This window comes from Rhinopithecus roxellana, chromosome 7 (genome assembly GCF_007565055.1).
Source record: "Rhinopithecus roxellana isolate Shanxi Qingling chromosome 7, ASM756505v1, whole genome shotgun sequence".
Lineage (NCBI taxonomy): Eukaryota > Metazoa > Chordata > Mammalia > Primates > Cercopithecidae > Rhinopithecus > Rhinopithecus roxellana.
In genome coordinates, this window is record NC_044555.1 from 46929139 (window position 1) to 46948291 (window position 19153).

General features: G+C 41.6%; 1 protein-coding gene across 2 annotated transcripts in view; it reads left to right on the forward strand.

The window, feature by feature from the left end:
- The first annotated feature begins 9258 nt into the window (after positions 1–9258).
- Positions 9259–19153, forward strand: part of RLIM (ring finger protein, LIM domain interacting) — a 30494-nt gene continuing 20599 nt past the window's right edge. Inside the window, exons 1-2 of one of the 2 annotated variants that reach the window (XM_030933955.1) lie at positions 9259–9436; positions 11244–11307. The gene's annotated coding sequence lies outside the window, so the exon portion shown is untranslated. The remainder of the gene's footprint in view (positions 9437–11243; positions 11308–19153) is intronic. The other variant, XM_030933954.1, reaches the window with a different exon arrangement.

The window sequence follows — 19153 nt, forward strand, 5'->3', positions numbered from 1 at the left end:
TGGACTGAAGCCTTCTTCTCTCCTCTCGTCCAAGTCATTCTCTGACCAGCTTTGATCCGTTGCTGGTGATGGGCTGCGCTCCTTTGCAGGGGGAGATGCGCTCTTATTTTTTGAATTTCCAGCTTTTCTGCCCTGCTTCTTCCCCATCTTTGTGGTTTTATCTGTCTCTGGTCTTTGATGGTGGTGACGAACTGATGGGGTTTTGGTATAGGTGTCCTTCCTGTTTGATAGTTTTCCTTCTGACAGTCAGAAGGACTCTCTGTTGGTCTGTTGGAGATTGCTTGAGGTCCACTCCAGACCCTGTTTGCCTGGGTATCAGCAGCAGAGGTTGCCGAAGATAGAATATTGCTGAACAGCGAGTGTACCTGTCTGATTCTTCCTTTGGAAGTGTCCTCTCAGGGGTGTACTCCACCCTGTGAGGTGTGGGGTGTCAGACTGCCCCTAGTGGGGGATTTCTCCCAGCTAGGCTACTCAGGGGTCAGGGACACACCTGAGCAGGCAGTCTGTCCGTTCTCAGATCTCAACCTCCGCGTTGGGAGATCCGCGGCTCTCCCCAAAGCTGTCAGACAGAGTCGTTCGCGTCTGCACCGGCTCCCGCTACTTCCCCTGTTGGTCTTCAGCTGTGCGCTGTCCCCAGAGGTGGAGACTACAGAGACAGGCAGGCTTCCTTGAGCTGCTGTGAGCTCCACCCAGTTCGAGCTTCCCAGCGGCTTTGTTTACCTACTTAAGCCTCAGCAATGGCGGGCGCCCCTCCCCCAGCCTCGCTGCTGCCTTGCGGATAGATCGCGGCAGACTGCTGTGTTAGCAGTGAGGGAGGCTTCGTGGGCGTGGGACCCTCCCGGCCAGGTGTGGGATATATTCTCCTGGAATGCCTGTATGCTTACAGCGCAGTATTGGGGTGGGAGTTACCCGATTTTCCAGGTGTTGTGTGTCTCAGTTCCCCTGGCTAGGAAAACGGATCCCCTTCCCCCTTGCGCTTCCAGGTGAGGCGATGCCTCGCCCTGCTTCAGCTCTCGCTGGTCAGGCTGCAGCAGCTGACCAGCACCGATTGTCCGGCACTCCCTAGTGAGATGACCCCAGTACCTCAGTTGAAAATGCAGAAATCACCGGTCTTCTGTGTCGCTCGCGCTGGGAGTTGGAGACTGGAGTTGTTCCTATTCGGCCATCTTCGGGGAACCTATTTATTAAAATGGATTACAAATTGGAGCTAAAGTGAGTATCTATTATCTAAATCCAACCCTTTTGTCTTCTCCCTATTATACTGCTCTTAATTTGTTCTAGAAAGCTTACTTTCTAGCTGCTTTGGCATGAGTTGGAAAACCACCCTGTGCTTTCTAAACCAGCGCATCTGAAACATTTATGTTTGGATGTGTAAGGCACTTGATATTGCTTCACTGGGCAGATTACTTTTATATTCCCAGAAAGCATAGAATGTGAAGAGAAGCCTTTCGCTGCTGCTTTAATTGCTGGAGGAAAAAAATACATGACAGTAAATCTGCTTCGAATTCCCCGATACTAACATAATTAACCAGGCATGGGTACATATTTTATTTCTACTATATTTGAATATTTGCAATAACATTTCCTATTTCTAGAATATGCTTTAATGGGGGATAACAACCCCAGTTAATTAAGTTCCAGGGCATTTGTGGGAGGAATAATATGCATCATAATACACCTTTTCAAAGAGATACATTGAGCTCTAGAGAAACTAGGTTTTCAATAACAATGCCAATATAAACAAGACATTGTGCTGCTAGAAACAAAGGCAATTGTAATCTTTTCTACTACCATAAAATGAATATATACGATGCTGTTTTAAGGCTTTTGGGTTAAAAATACCTTCTACAGATGTTAAGGAATAAAACGGCTTTACTCTTAAGATTTGCGTGCTATACTCTTTAAACCTTGATTTATTTTTAAGATCTCCGACATTCAACAGGTACAAACCTCCTAAAGCGACTTCCTAAAGAGTGATACCTGGGCCCCTGCAATGAAAGCAACACATCAACTTTAGTTTTCACATATGTTTACAAAATGACTAGATGAAATTACATCCTACTAGGATGCCACTCTTCTCCTGGTTTGTGAGCATGTTCAGGGCAGAGATTACAGCTCCAGAGCCTAGCACAGAGTATTGGGACAAAATAAGTATCTGTTGAGTGGGTGACTTAACTGAATTAATAAATTAATAGATCACTGATTATCTTTCACTTGTCTTTCCATCTTGCTATTCCCCTTCTCAGGGCAAACTGAAGCAAACGCTTAGAATTCATCCATATCTTGAATTTTATTGTGAACTCCTAAAGGTGCAAACTTTGGCAAAATGGAAGCACTAAGAGACAGACATTGGTTTTCTTGTCAAATTGATTTTGCCCAGTGATTCTTATTCAAAAGATTTAAAAACCTCCCTAGCCATTAGAGGCAAAACTTAAACTAAATAAATATTTTGTGGGTGTCTCTTAAAAAAGTCCAGTTGGCTGGGCGTGGTGGCTCATGCTTGTAATCCCAGAACCTTGGGAGGCCGAGGTAGGTGGATCACGAGGTCAGGAGTTTAAGATCAGCCTGGCCAACATGGCAAAATCCCGTCTCTACTCAAAATACAAAAATTAGCCGGGCATGGTGGCATGTACCTATAATCCCAGCTACTCGGGAGGCTAAGGCAGGAGAATGGCTTGAATCCAGGAGGCAGAGGTTGTGGTGAACTGAGATTGTGCCAATGCACTCCAGCCTGGGTGATAGAGCAAAACTCCATCAAAAAAAAAAAAAAAAAAAAAAAACTCGAGTTTCTTAAAGAAGTATTGTAATCTTAAAACAGTGACCGTATCCACTATAAAGAAAAAGAAAAACACTGTTTCAAACACATAGCAGCCAAGAAGATCTTTTTATTTTAAAAAACAACTGAATCAGATTATATGGGGTTCCTTTTAAAAACTCTTCAACAACTTCTCATTGCTCTTAGGATAAGATCCAAAATGTCTAATATGAACTACAAGCTAATTTGATTCATTGAAGAAATATTGATTGAGTGCCTTTTAGGTATTTTAGGCTGGGAAAATACCGCTGGGGGGGTGGGACAAAGTCTCAGTTCTCACGGAGCTTACACTTGCCAGAAGTGGGGGCGGGCCAGCGGAAACACTGACAGACTATAAACATATAAATAAAATCAACAAACAAAATCAACAAATAACAAGACAAATTCCTTTCTGACGAGTACTACAGAGAAAATAAAATAGAATATTTGCTAGAGAAAACAAGCTATTCTTCCAGTTCCCCAGGTTCCTTTCTCTCATCCCATGGAATTTGTACGAGTTATTCCCTCTCCCAGGGTTCCTCTCTCATCTTCCTCTCATCCGGAACCATCATTCCGTCTTCAGGTCTCAGATAAAAATGGCAGCTTCTTTTGTTTAAATGTTCCTTTTATATACTTGCCATTGTCCCCTTATGTCTCCTTTGTAATGTTCATTACATTTAAAAGTATCTGTTCAATGTCTTTCTTGCCATAGGGAAGGGTCTTCTAGTGTATGTTCTACTGATGGTGGTATGTCCCCAGCGACCAGAAGGTAGCAGATTATCAATACATTTTGTTAAAATGAACAGAAGGAAGATTGGGAAGATCTTTTCTTTTTTTCCTATTAAGGGCCACTTGACCAAGAATGGGTAAAAATCATTTGAAGGTCACACATACATAAAAAGAGCATGGGGCTGGGCGCTGTGGCTCACGCCTGTAATCCCAACACTTTGGGAGGCCAAAGTGGGCGGATCACCTGAGGTCAGGAGTTTGAAACCAGCCTGACCAACATGGCGAAACCCCGTGTCTACTAAAAACTCAAAAATTATCCAGGAGTGGTGGGTGCCTGTAATCCCAGCTACTCAGGAGGCTGAGGCAGAAGAATCTCTTGAACCTGGGAAGCAGAATTGCAGTTAGCTTAGATCGCACCATTGCACCTCAGCCTGGGCGACAGAGCGAGACTCCGTCTCAAAACAAACAAACAAAACAACATGGGAGGAAAATGCAATTAGGTTAAATAGAAACCAAATAAGTATTTAGTAGTCACTTTGGTAGGTTCTAGAGTGGCACTGAATGCCACCATGGGATAAATTGTTTTCAGAAGTACTTTCCTTGATATCGTAAGTAAAGTAGCTCCACGTTTATAAAAGAACACAAATGAATATGTGGAAAAGGAAAAGAAAGAAAGTATATTTGAAGCATGGAAAGAATAAGTGGTAAGGGAGCTATGTATTTTTCAAATCCAGGCAGATTTTCCTTTCAAAATAAAAATGGCTCTACCCCTTTCCAATACCAAGTAATAATGCACATTGTAAAATGTTGAAGACAATACTGAAAGAGGTAGAGAACATAAAAATGGGCCCTGAGCAGTGGCTCATGCCTGGAATCCCCGCACTTTGGAAGGCAGAGGCGGGTGGATCACTTGAGGTCAAAAGCTGGAGACCAGCCAGGCCAACATAGTGAAACCTCGTCTCTACTCAAAATACAAAAATTAGCTGGGCGTGGTGGCACGAGCCTGTAGTCCCAGCTACTCAGGAGACTGAGGCAGGAGAATCGCTTGAAACCAGGAGGTGGAGGTTGCAGTTAGCCGAGATTGCGCCACTGCACTCCAGCCTGGCTGACAGAGTGAGACTCCATATCACAAAAAAAAAAAAAAAAAAAAGTAACCTGAACCTATTTACAGCTCAGGTACTCATTTTTAATGCCTACATAGTAGTCTATTATGTGGTTATACTGTAACTAATTATTGTTGAATTGTTATTTTTTCTGATTTGTCAATATTTCGGTGTCATAAATCACACTGTAATTAGCATCTTTGCACATTCGTTACATACATATTTGCAAATTTGTCCACTTCTTTCCTTAAAATAAATTTCTGTATCTGGACGTGTTGGTCAAATACTATGAATATGAGTCTTTTGAAACACATCACCAAATTGCCTTAAGAAAACTGATACTGGCTGGAAGCGGTGGCTTATGCCTATAATCCCAGCACTTTGGGAGGCTGAGGCGGACAGATCACAGTATCAAGAGATCAAGACCATCCTATCCAACATGGTGAAACCCCGTCTCAACTAAAAGCCTGTAATCCCAGCACTTTGGGAGGCCGAGATGGGCGGATCACAAGGTCAGGAGATCCAGACCATCCTGGCTAACACGGTGAAACCCCCGTCTCCATTAAAAAATACAAAAAAACTAGCTGGGCGAGGTGGTGGGCGCCTGTAGTCCCAGCTACTCGGGAGTCTGAGGCAGGAGAATGGCGCAAACCCGGGAGGCGGAGCTTGCAGTGAGCTGAGATCCGGCCACTGCACTCCAGCCCCGACGACAGAGCGAGATTCCGTCTCAAAATAAATAAATAAATAAAATAAATAAAAAAATTAGCTGGGTGTGGTGGTGCACGCCTGTAATCCCAGCTACTTGGGGGCTGAGGCCAGAGAATCGTTTGCACCTAGGAGGCGGAGGTTGCAGTGAGCCAACATTGCACCACTGCATTCCAGCCTGGCAACAGAGACAGAGTGAGACTGTCTCAAAAAAAAAAAAAGACAACTGATATCAATTCGTCCCACTGGCGATACAAATGCGCCCATTTCATGGGATCTTCATCAACAATTAATATTATCAATTTTTTTATCCTTGACATTCTGATAGGCAAAAAAAAAGGAATTAAAAAAATTTTTTTAGTTCATTAAATTTTTTTGTTTTGGTTTGGTTTTTCTGAGACAGAGTTTCACTCTTGTTGCCCAGGCTGGAGTGCAATGGCGCAATCTTGGCTCGCTGCAACCTCCGCCTCCCGGGTTCAAGGGATTTTCCTGCCTCAGCCTCCCAAGTAGCTGGGATTATAGGTGCCTGCTACCACGCCCAGATAATTTTTTTTCTGAAGTTTTAGTAGAGACGGGGTTTCACCATGTTGGCCAGGCTGGTCTCAAATTCCTGACCTCAGGCAATCCACCCACCTCAGCCTCCCAAAGTGCTGGGATTTCAGGCATGAGCCACCAAGTCCAGCAATTGTTTTTTTAATTATTGTGGATACATAACAGTTGTACTTAATTGTTTTTATTTTTATTTTTGATTAATTACTAGTGAGGCTGAATATATTTTCATCAAGTACAAGGTTATTTAGTAACAAGAAAAAAAGAATATATTGTCATATGCTTATCAGTCACGTGTTTTATCCTTTTATGAATTACCCATTCACGTTCTTTGCACATTTTGAAATGGAAGTAGTTATCATTTTTTTTTTTTTTTTTTTTTTTTTTTTTTTTTTTTTTTAAGATGCAGTCTTGCTGTTGCCCAGGCTGGAGTGCAGTGGCACAACCTTGGCTCACTCCAACCTCCGCCTCCCGGGTTCAATCAGTTCTTCTGCCTCAGCCTCTCAAGTAGCTGGGACTAGGCGTGCACCACCATATCCAGCTAATTTTTGTACTTTTTTAAGTAGAGACGGGGTTTCACCATATTGGCCAGGCTGGTCTTGATCTCCTGACCTCGTGATGCGCCCGCCTCGGCCTCCCAAGGTGCTGGAATTACAGGCGTTAGCCACCATACCCAGCCGGTATTTATCTTTTTAAAAATCAATGTTTAACAACTCTTTATAGGCTAACATTAGCCATATGCGTTTATTTCATATGTAACATTTTTGCTAGTGTTTCATTTATCTTTTTATTAAGTAAAGATATTACCCCTTGGCTGTAATATGTTATTTTGAAATGATTTTTTTCAGTTTATCATTTGTCTTTTAACTTTACTAACCTTGTATTTTGACATTTAGAAGGTTTACTTTTATTTATGAAGTTCTACTTATTAGTCTTTCACATTACGGATTTTGTGTTGTATTTCGAAAGTGCTTCTGCATCCCGAAGGCTATAGAAATATGAACCTAGGCCAGGGCAGTGGCTCACGCCTGTAATCCCAGCACTTTGGGAGGCCCAGGCAGGCAGATCAGGAAGTCAGGAGTTCGAGACCAGGCTGGCCAACATGGTGAAACCCCGTCTCTACTAAAAATACACAAATTAGCCGGCCGCGGTGGTGTGCACCTGTAATCCCAGTTACTGGGGAGGCTGAGGCAGAAGAATCGCTTGAATCCAGGAGAGAGAGGTTGCAGTGAGCTAAAATCATGCCACTGCACTCCAGCCTGGGCAACAAAGCAAGACTCCAAAAAAAAAAAAAGAAAGAAAAAAGAAAAGAAAACAAAGGAAGGAACGGAGGGAGGGAGGAAGGAAACATAAATAGTAACCTATATTTTATTCCACTTCTTTTGTGATTTTATATTTTACATTAAGCCACATAAGCATCAAGAATACGTTAAGGAGTGGCTAATGTTATTGCCATAATCAGAATATCAGGCTTAATGGCAATTGCAGGCTACTGAAGAATTCATTTTACACGTTCTAGGTAAACGTTCTAGTACATGATTATGTAAAATAAGACAATAATCTGAGTAGATACACAGCACCTAAATCATGTATCCCTCTGCCAAAAATGACAATATCAATGAGTCTTCTAGGGAGTTGAGCAGGTAAGTATGAGGGATATTGTTTTAACTGCTTGGAGTGAAATACTTATATTCCAGGCTGATATAACATCCATCAAGCTGAGGGGGTAATTCTCCCAAAGTATTTTGAGGGCTATGTGGTCGCTGGGGACACAACAGTGAACAAAACAGAGAGGTTTACTGCTCAGAAAGGGTGAAGTAAACAAATAAATAACATACTTTCAGATTAAGTGTTTTACAAGAAAAGTAAGCAGGTAAGGAGATGGGAGAAATCGTTATTCCTTTTTTCTTTTTTTTTTCCTCAGACCCTTTTCCGCCTTCAAGAAGAAGTTATTTTATGTAGGGTGGTCAGGGAAGGCTTCCCTAGGAAGGTAATAATTGTGAGGCTTGGATGATGAAAGCAAAGATATGAAAATAAAATATTCCAGCAAAGGTAAAGTAGTTGAGGTAGGAAGAAGTTAGCTTTGCTGAAAAAACAGTAAGAAAGCCAGCATAGCTGGCATGCTATTGGAAAACAGAAAAATTGGGAAAAGGAAAAGAACCTAAAAACTTGGGTAAGGTTTTCCTTTAACTGTGACAATGGGAGTGGCATGCTGTGTGGCGCGTTCCCTCAATTCTTTCAGGCATTACTACCGAAGAAAGGCCTTCTTTAACTGCCCTTTTACAAATTCCAACGTTATCAGATTTTCCCACCCTTTTACAATCACCGCCCTTTTTCGAATACTTTAGAGTTACTGCCTCAAAGTTATCAGTCTTTTAAACATCACGAATCCGTTTGCCCCTAGAAGGAACTCTTCCCTCCCCCTTCTCCTTGATTGTTCTCCTTGGTATTTACCACTAACATGATATATATATATATATTTATTTATTTGTGTGTGTATATATATATTTGTTTGTTTCTAAATTATTGTCCCCGGCCCCCAGTAAATTATAAAGACTCAAGAACTGGGATTTTGATATTTCTTCTTTCTTTTTTTTAAGACAGAGCCTTGCTCTGTCACCCAGGCTGGAGTGCAGTGGCGTGATCTTGGCTCACTGCAACCTCCGCCTCCTGGTGTCAGCTATTCTCCTGCCTCAGCCTCCCCAGTAGCAGGGATTACAGGCGCCCGCCACCACGCCTGGCTAATTTTGGTATTTTCAGTAGAGACTGGGTTTCGCCATGTTGGCCAGGCTGGTCTCGCACTCCTGACCTCAGGTGATCCGCCCGCTTCAGCCTCCCAAAGTGCTAGGATTACAGGCGCGAGCCACTGCGCCCGGCCTCTTTTCTTTCTAAATTTTGGTCTATTTTAATTTCCTAAGCAGCTACAATGGCGTTTGACATACAGTTGGCATTCAGTAAATATATCTTGAATAAAACGTAGGCTACTGTATGAACTGGTCTGGACGGATTGTGTGAACTGATGTGATGCCAGGTTAAACTAATATCACATTTCTCACTCTCTGAAAATGTCTTCAAGCAGTCAGACCGTGACGTCCTTCAGTTTTCAAAATGGGAAAGCGAAGGTTCCCACAATTCTCACAACGCAAATTTCTCGCCACAATTCAAAATGGCGGAGGAGGGTGGGGCCTGTCACATGGTGGGCGTCATAACAGCTTTCCTTTTCCAAACCGCCGCGTCGTCTGCCGTCCCCCTCCTCCTCCCGCGGAGCCTTTTCGAGGAATCGACTGGGATTGGCTAATAGGCTGGGAGTGGGGCTGCGGTGCCGGGACGCGGCATCATCACTTCCTGTTGTGGGCAGTCGTTTCCTGTCGCTGCTTGGTAACAATGGGGAAGATAATGGCTGCCTGAGCAACGTCTCCGAGCAGGCGCTGGGCTAGAGGCGGGTCTCAACCAGCTACTCATTGGAGCGGGCTTGAGAGCGGCGGCCAGGGAGGTGCGGAGCAGCCTCGGCGGCGGCGGCCGAACCAACCGAGTCGGATCCTGACCCTAAAACCTAGTAAGTGAAGACTTGGGAATCCTGTCAGAAATGGATGTAGAGCGAGAGGAAGACAGCGGAGCCGCTCGCTGCTGCCGCGTTCTCTCAAAATGGCCCGAGTGACGCGTCGTGGCAGAGGCTCAGTGCCGCCTCCGGACCCCAGGCCCGTTGCTGCGGGGGGCTCCGTGGCGTAGTCGCCGCTGCCATTTTAGTTGAGTGGTATAGTCGACAGGCTCTTTGAAGGGGAAGAAGGTGGGTAGTACTTCCTCTCCGTGGCCGCGCGAGCTGCAGCCCAGGCCCTCCCGAGCCTTAGGAAATCAGGGGAGGCGGTTTTCGAGTTTTGGCCTCAGGCGTCAGAATCTTAGAGCGTCTCAGGCTTTTTCTTCTCTGTTATCTGAAGGCTTCCCTGACCTCCCCGCGTTTTTCATGGCGGGCTTGGGTTTGGGAAAAGGAAAGTAAAAAATCAGGCTGCCCCAAGTGAGATGCTGGGAACTCCTGGGCCTTTAGATTTCCCCAGATTTGCAAAACCTCGTTTTGTGCCCTTCTGCAGGGTATTACCAATTAGGCGCCCCCTGGGGTCGCGATGACATCTTCCCTGAGGATCTGAGGCAAATGTGGTCTTGCTCGAATAACCCTGGCATATCCTTTGCCAGGTATCACTGGAAGGATCCCCTGCAAAAGAGAGGGAAAAGCCGTTAGGTGTTTGTTGTTTTCTCCTGGGTAAGGGATGGAATTAGGCCAAATTATTTTCAAGTTAATTTCTGTTTAATCCACCAACAACCCAATCCCTCCCCCGTTTAAAAAAAAAAAGTCTAAGGGGTCTCTGCTTCTGCAGGCGGTACCTGCCACGCACGCCATAGCTTAGTAACTAGTATTAACCGGTTGGGCTTCTGCTTCCTGAATACTCGGTCCCTTTTTCCCTTATGCTGATTAATTTCAAGATGGAGGAGACAGCCACGTTCCTTCCCTAGACAGTTTCACCATACTTATTCCACAGGTTAGTCTGGGAATGTGAGGCCTAGCAGTCTTGTTATTGAGGTCGTTTTTTTTTCATTTTGGGGCAAGAGGAAGCAGTTATATCAGATTGTCATCTACCATTTGCAAGACCCCACAATGATTTTTTTGCCAGAAATAAGGAGCCCGCATTTCCTGAATCAGAATTAACTGCAGTGCTTTGGACTGATTGAAAGGGGGAAGAAATAATAAACCTACTGCTGCTAATCATTTCTTTCACTCTTCGTGATTATAGACAAAGTAACTACTTATCACCCCATTCGGTATATTGTATCTTCCCTGGAAGACTGGCACAATTATAGCCTACCCCGCTCCCCGTGACTTTTCTAAACTGTAAAAATATAGCTTAGGTAGGTAGAAAGACCAATCCACTTTTTAAAACTTGATTTTTGGGCACTCTCCACTTACTGAAAGATGTTACAAAGATTTTTTAGCCCATGATGTTGTGATGAATTTTAATACTTTAGTCTCTACCTTAGGCTAGTGTAATGTGCCCAGTAAGTTCTTGAAAGTGACTATCAGAATCTGAAAATAATTACTGATATGAAAAGAAAGGCCTATTTTAAGCTTATAATAAAACGTAAATTGTCTCTCAGTCTTAAAAGACATGTTTCATCTAACTTCTGGTCCCCTTTGACCTTCTTGCTCTCACCAAATGCCCTAATACTAGCATTGAGTTAGGTTGGGTTATGGTGTGTCTGTATTGTGTTTTGTTTTGTTTTGTTTTGTTTTTTTGTTTTTAGGTTGTGTCCAATTCAAAGAAAATGTGTATCTTTTAAAAGAGGAAGAATAATGGATTCTTTTTTTTTCCTAGAGCAGAGTGTGAAGAAAACTAAAATCCAGTTTATTGTATTTCAATACTATGTCATAACAGTCAGGTAATTTATTTTTTGTTGCGTCTCCTGATGATTTATGTGTAGAATGCATGTTTACAAATATTTGTTGTTCTATTTTGCAGGCCCTGTAATTCGATGGGCTCATTGATAGATGTTAGATGGTATTGGGTATTCTTCATGATAAGAATGGGTACTTTTCACTGGGAATTAAAAGGGTATTGTTTCTGGATACCTGGAACTCACCAGTGCTTTATCTGTGCATTTGACTCTTTAATGTCTGAGGTTTACCAATACCTGTATAGAACAAAAAAAATTTTTGTTGTCTAATATCATTGTTGGAATGGCATGAGGATAAGTAAAATAACATTTAAATGTTCATTGGATAACTAAATGAAATATCAGTAGAATAGCTTACGAGAGTATGATCTTACATTACTTTGGTGGTTGATTTTTTTCCTTTAAGATTCAAAAATTCATAATTGATACATGATACTCTTAATTGGTATTAACTCCTTTCATTATTATTATCATCATTAAAGTAACCACATAATTTATTGCCCTAACGAAGACACTTTTTTTTAAATTTTTATTATTATTATTATACTTTAAGTTCTAGGGTACATGTGCATAATGTGCAGGTTTGTTACATATGTATACTTGTGCCATGTTGGTGTGCTGCACCCATCAACTCGTCAGCACCCATCAACTCGTCATTTACATCAGGTATAACTCCCAATGCAATCCCTCCCGCCTTCCCCCCCCATGATAGGCCCCGGTGTGTGATGTTCCCCTTCCCGAGTCCAAGTGATCTCATTGTTAGGTTCCCACCTATGAGTGAGAACATGCGGTGTTTGGTTTTCTGTTCTTGTGATAGTTTGCTAAGAATGATGGTTTCCAGCTGCATCCATGTCCCTACAAAGGACACAAACTCATCCTTTTTTATGGCTGCATAGTATTCCATGGTGTATATGTGCCACATTTTCTTAATCCAGAGAACAAAAGGAACATTAATAATTCCTGGACAACAGGTGCAAACCTTGATTGTCCCAGACAAACTGGGATGGATACTTAGCCTAAATTCATAACCAACTTCTGCTGAAGGCCTGTGGTACTAGGCCATGTGCTTTACATGCATTATTTATAATCCTCACAACAAAGCCTCATGAGAATGTTAACTGTTTTATAGAGGAAACCAAAAACCCAAAGAGGTTAAGTATAATTTGTCCTCAGTTAAATAGCTTTAATTGGTAGAGCCCTTATTTTATCCCAGGCCTGTGTGACGTTATGCTTCTAGGTTTGATTGCTGTCTAATTAGATAGGAAGTTCAATGAAAATGAAAGGTTGTAGTAAACAAGTCTGTAGGTTATGTTGCATCAGAAACTTTTGTTAACACTTAAAGGTTATCCTGCAATCCCCCCTTTTTGTCTGTTACATTCCTGTTTCAGCTATTATACATGTTTACAAATATTTATTGTTCTATTTTGCAGGCCTTGTAATTGGATGGGCTTATTGATAGATGCTAAATAGCTCTTTGTATATAATTTGATAAACTTAATTTAAAATCAGAAATTATTTTAAGAAATAGCTTGGCCGGGCGCGGTGGCTCACGCCTGTAATCCCAGCACTTTGGGAGGCTGAGGCGGGCGGATCATGAGGTCAGGAGATCGAGACCATCCTGGCTAACACGGCGAAACCCCGTCTCTACTAAAAATGCAAAAAATTAGCCGGGCGTGGTGGCGGGCACCTGTAGTCCCAGCTACTTGGGAGGCTGAGGCAGGAGAATGGCGGGAACCCGGGAGGCGGAGCTTGCAGTGAGCCGAGATCGCGCCACTGCATTCCAGACTAGACTAGGGGACTGAGCAAGACTCTGTCTCAAAAAAAAAAAAAAAAAAAAAAAAAAGAAAAGAAAAGAAAAGAAATAGCTTAATAATGAAATGATCCGGAAATATTAGGCTGGTTGGATATCTTTGAGGTTAGTGAACATGTAGTGAACCTTAAATAATATAGTAGGTCAAATGAGGCATCTGCCTTTATGGAATTACATTATGTATACATTAATTTTTCCATGGCCATGGTGGATCAGAAATAGAGCAAATCAGCAACCAGCCTCCTCCTGTTCTCTTCATTTACAATAGAGTGGATGACCAATTAGAGAATAAAAAGTCTTCTGTCAAACCCAAACCAATGAGGTCCTAGAATTTTGTGCCACTGCATAGAACTGGACAAGTTTTTCTTTAACACAAAGATTTACAAAACCTATGGCCCATTGATTTCAGGAAGTATCTAGTTTACATAATAAATTGAAGTTCTGATGTCCAATATAAGAAAGCAGTAACACTTCTGTGTCTATTTTTCTTTCATTTTTTTTTCTCAACCTCAAATATGAGTTTCCCAGATAATCCAGCAATTCATTTCTCTTTTTATCAATTGAGGTATTTTTTAAATACACCTCACTTGGGGGGATATATTTATGAACTTGTGGTTTTTCTCCTGAAATATATAGTTGGTATTTTTGCTCTAGATTTTCTTATATTGTAATGCTCCAACCCAAGGTGGGTTTGTTTTTTGGTTTTTTTGGTTTGGGGGAAGGGTGGAACAAGTTTTGCTCTGTCGCCCAGGCTGGAGTGCAGTCGCGCGATCTTGGCTCACTGCAACCTCCGCCTCCCGGGTTCAAGCGATTCTCCTGCCTCAGCCTCCCGGGTAGCTGGGATTACAGGCATGTGCCACCACGCCTGGCTAACTTTTGTATTTTTGTTGGAGAAGGAGTTTCACCGTGTTGGCCAAGCTGGTCTCGAACTCCTGACCTCAGGTAATCCACCTGCCTCGGCCTCCCCAAGTGCAGGGATTACAGGCGTGAGCCACTGCGCCTAGCCCCCAACCCAAGAGTTTAATCTCATTAGTCATAATAGCACCTACATATTTGGAGACAAATAATCTATAGGCAGAGAGCACTTGGTGCATTATATAGATTCGTGAATTTCTTGCAGTAATTTTGCAACTACAGGTTGGGTTGCTATTAAAACATGTGACAGGCTAATGGTGTTTCCATGATGGTGAACATGTTACTTCCTGGGAGAAAGGAGGTATTTGTGTTTGATGTTTTAAATTTTTTTCTGGAATGACAAAAGGTCCCTTCTGATATCCCCTTGACTGTAGGAAGAAAGGTGTTAACTACAATTTTCATGTTTTATTGACGAATAAAAGTTCCCTTTAGTGCTGATTATAACTAAGACCATATGAATCATCTAAACTGGGACACTTTTGAGAGTGAAAGGGAGAGCCATATTACTAATTGCTTCAGTACAAGTGTAAACCATTACTCTTCTGGACAAACCAAAGATGTATGGTCACCCTCTTCATGTTATTTTTATGGAGGTATACTAGTTCAGGAAGGGCAATTGTCATCATGGTTGGTCTTAAATACAAAATTATTTCCTCAAATAATATAACTGATTGGTATAGATAGTATTTTTTAGTTAAGTGATTTTAATTTTTAAAAATGGCTTCACTCTTTAAAAACCTGATTTTTGATGGAAAAATCTTAGGTCCTTAAAATAGTGCCTTAGTTACTGAGGAGCACCAACATTGTCAGTTATCAGTGATTTTTACATTAATAACTTAAACACATGCACTCTTTGGGTTTTTGAGTCATTTTCTTTTTGACTTCTTAGGAATAATGAGAGAAGCAAGTCAAAATGAGTTTATGGATAAGACCAAATTCTAATTTAGTGGCATAGCTTGATAATAAAAGAACATAAAATGGGTAATTGAAGATTAAATTCACTGTCTAGATTAAAGTATTTGACTGAGATGAAATGTCATAATGGTTTCCTTTTTTAACTAACTTGATCCTGTAGATCGACAGAATTTGGCATGGTCTTCAGTCCTTTGATTTACTGAAGTTCTTAACACTCTTTCAGTTTAACTGTTTTAGAGGGTTTTAGTAAAAGTTGTTTGAGCTGCAAGTTGGTAGGTACATGAGGAACATTCCTGAGTCCTTTTAGTTTTTCTCTGTCCTTTTCAAGTGATAAAGATAGAAGAATGTAAGTGGAGGCGAAGCTAACTGCCATTCAGAATCTCTTATTGCTATAGTAGCATGAGCAGTGGTGGATGCCTTGGTAGCATTTTCTGATAGGCCATTCTTGGAAATTATCAACAAATTGTTTAGTTGGTGAGAGGTATCATGCAATAAGGAAAGTCAGTGAGACATTAACCCTGCCTGTTCTTTTTTTTTAAGAATGCTTTATATTTCTTTTCAACAAGATAAGGTAACCGCATAAGTGGAGATAAGAGTACATTGAGTGAAATGGTAGTGAGAAAAGCAGAGTTTATAAGCTTATGTCCTAGTTATTTGTGCTGTTTCCTAAACTTAATTTTTCTTAATATCATAATGTGGCCTAGGTTATATCTTATTTACAGTCACAGACACATAGAACTGGAAAGTACCTTGCAGATGGTTTAATCCAGTACTCTAATATTGATGGAGATTCTCTGGCACAAGAGGTTAAATGAATTGGCCAAATCCACATAACCAAGTTATAGCCAAGACTAGATTTCAGTGTGTCTTTTTTCCTTTCACAGAGCCGAATTTCACCCTGCTACCCATGTGTAGAATAAAAAAAGATACCTGGTTGTTATCAAATATTTGTCTGTTACAAATACCGTAACATTTTAATTAAACATTCTATATATGAAGAATCCCCAACACTTTTGGTGCCTACATACGTGATGGTACTTTTGTTTTCTGGCCTGAAATTCAGCAGTTCTTTGTGATTTAACTTTTAAAAAACTGAATAAAGTGTTTTTCATTTTTGTGATGGTATTTAACATTTTCTTCATTGACACAGATCACATGTTATTAGTTCTTATCTCCTTTATGAGGTTCTTTTTTGGGTTTTGTTTGTGGTGTGTGTTTTTTTGTTGTTGTTGTTTGTTTTTGAGACAGAGTCTCGCTCTGTCACCCAGGCTGGAGTGCAATGGCACGATCTCTGCTCACTGCAACCTCCACCTCCCAGGTTCAAGCGATTCTCCCGCCTCAGCCTCCCGAGTAGCTGGGATTACAGGCAGCCGCCATCATGCCTGGCAAATTTTTGTATTTTTGTAGAGACAGGGTTTCACCATGTTGGTCAGGCTGGTCTTGAACTCCTGACCTCAGGTGATCCGCCTGCCTCAGCCTCCCAAAGTGCTGGGATTACAGGCGTGAGCCTCTGTACTTGGCCTCCTTTATGAGGTTCTTAATGAAGCTCTGTTGCAAACAAAATGGATTGCCCTTCTCGTCAGTGTGACACATTTTTGTGTTCATACCCATAATTTTTAAAACATTGGCATGTCCTGCTTTAGAACTTTATTATAGAATTTGGAGCTTGAATGAACACACGCACAAGGTGAACATATTCAACATGATTTAGTAGTTACTTGATGTTAGGTTACCTTAATTCCTCCCTCCCACCCACCCCACTTTTTTTTTTTTTTTAAGAGGTAATTTCTTCCAGGTGACTTTTTTTTTTTAATTTATTTATTATTTTTTTTATTTTTTTTTTTGAGACGGAGTCTTGCTCTGTCACCCAGGCTGCAGTGCAATGGCGCGATCTTGGCTCACTGCAAGCTCTGCCTCCCGGGTTCACGCCATTCTCCTGCCTCAGCCTTCCGAGTAGCTGGACTACAGGCGCCCGCCACTACGCCTGGCTCATTTTTTGTTTTGTATTTTTAGTAGAGACGGGGTTTCACCGTGTTAGCCAGGATGGTCTCGATCTCCTGATCTCGTGATCTGCCCGCCTCAGCCTCCCAAAGTGCTGGGATTACAGGCGTCAGCCACCATGCCCGGCCCCAGGTGACTTTTTAAATTTTGATATGGAGTCTCACTCTGTCACCGACTGGAGTACTGTGGCGTGGTCTGAGCTCACTGCAACCTCTGCCCCCAAGCTCAAGCAATCCTCCCACCTCAGCCACATCAGGTCCCAAGTAGCTGGGACCACAGATGGGCGTTACCCTGCCTAACTAAGTTTTTGTATCTTTGGTAGAGACAGAGTTTCACCATGTTGCCCAGGCTGGTCTTGAACTCCTGGGCTCAAGCGATCCACCAACCTCGACCTCCCAAAGTGCTGGGATTACAGGTGTACGCCACCACACTCGGCCAGCACCATGCCCAGCCAAGATGACTTTTTAAAATTAGTTTTTACACAAGCATTTCACTTGGTGTTTCAGAATTTAGTTTTGTAAGGTCTGTTTTATTAATGGTATTTTTGGATGCCTTAAGTCTCCTTAATTGGGTACTGTAATGTAGTGTGTCCATCAAATACAACATGCCTGTGTTTATGCTTAGCACCAGGTCTCCTGACCTGTTAGTACTGAACAATATGTTTTAAATGACTTTTTGCCTTAACATTATAAAAATTAAATTTTTAAAAAGTTTGGGCCGGGCACGGTGGCTCAAGCCTGTAATCCCAGCACTTTGGGAGGCCGAGACGGGCGGATCACGAGGTCAGGAGATCGAGACCATCCTGGCTAACACAGTGAAACCCCGTCTCTACTAAAAAATACAAAAAACTAGCCGGGCGACGTGGCGGCGCCTGTAGTCCCAGCTACCCGGGAGGCTGAGACAGGAGAATGGCGTGAACCCGGGAGGCAGAGCTTGCAGTGAGCTGAGATCCGGCCATAGCACTCCAGCCTGGGTGACAGAGCGAGACTCCGTCTCAAAAAAAAATAAAAAATAAAAAAATAAAAATAAAAATAAAAAGTTTGGTGTGCATGGATTAGAAGAATTAAATGAGATACTACATTTAGCAGTAATCAGAAAGTCATTTGCATAATTTATATTAATATAATGACTAGAAGAAGTTGAGATTATTAACAATACTTTAAAATTCTCAAGGTGAATAAAATCTGTTTTAAATAAATCTCAGGCCTGTTGTTCTTGCTGGCCTTTCCTCCCCAGAATTAAATTTACCTGATACAGTCCCATTCATTGACCAGATGAGTAGCTCTTTGAAACGATTGGGCAGAATTTCTAATTTGGTTTCTTGTTTCCAGGAATGGATTTGGATATATTGGCACACAGTACTGTAAAAGAAATAAGCTTAATAAAATATGCTGTTTATCTAAGGAGCAACTGTATTTTTAAAAATTACTAAAAGTTGACTTATTTAAAAATAAGTCCATCTAGGTTTGTGCTGCTTATAAAAGGTGTTTTGTCATTTTGGAATTTTTCATACAGGGAGTGAACATGCTATAAAAAGCTCATCGAATAGTTTAGTCATCCCTATTGGGATTGAAGGAACGAATGTGTTTTAAAAGTATAGAGTCTTGGGATATGTTGGAGGGGGGTTATCTTAAGTGAAAAGTTGACTGGATTTGGAATGCAGAGACCTGGATTTAGTTACTGGCCCTTTCCATTTACTAGCCACATGGTTTTTGGTAAATCACTTTCTTTCTCTGTGCTTCTGTTTCTCACCTGTAGAGGTGGTGATTCCTACTTAATGAGATTATTGTGAAGCTTAAATGAAATACAGGTGTATGGGCTATGTAAATACAGGGTGATGAGTATTGCTTATAGCCAGAGAGAGACCTAAGTGACTTCAAAACAATTATATTTCATTGTCTAAATTACTGTATGTTTCACTGGTAATCTTTGTAGAAAAACAGCTGATGCTAATCATATGCTGAAGTCAAAATTTCTGACTAAAGAAATAGATTTATGACCTTCTCTTTTACAGTGATGTTGAAAGATCCCAGGGGTGTATAAGGATTCTTTTTTTCCTCTTACTACTTAAACTAGAAATGTACCACAGTGTTACTCACTGTAAAGTAGAATCTGGAGACCTGTTTTGTTAATGTTATTCTTCAGTAATATTTTCACACCCAAAATGGAGATAGAGCTGTATTTGATCAT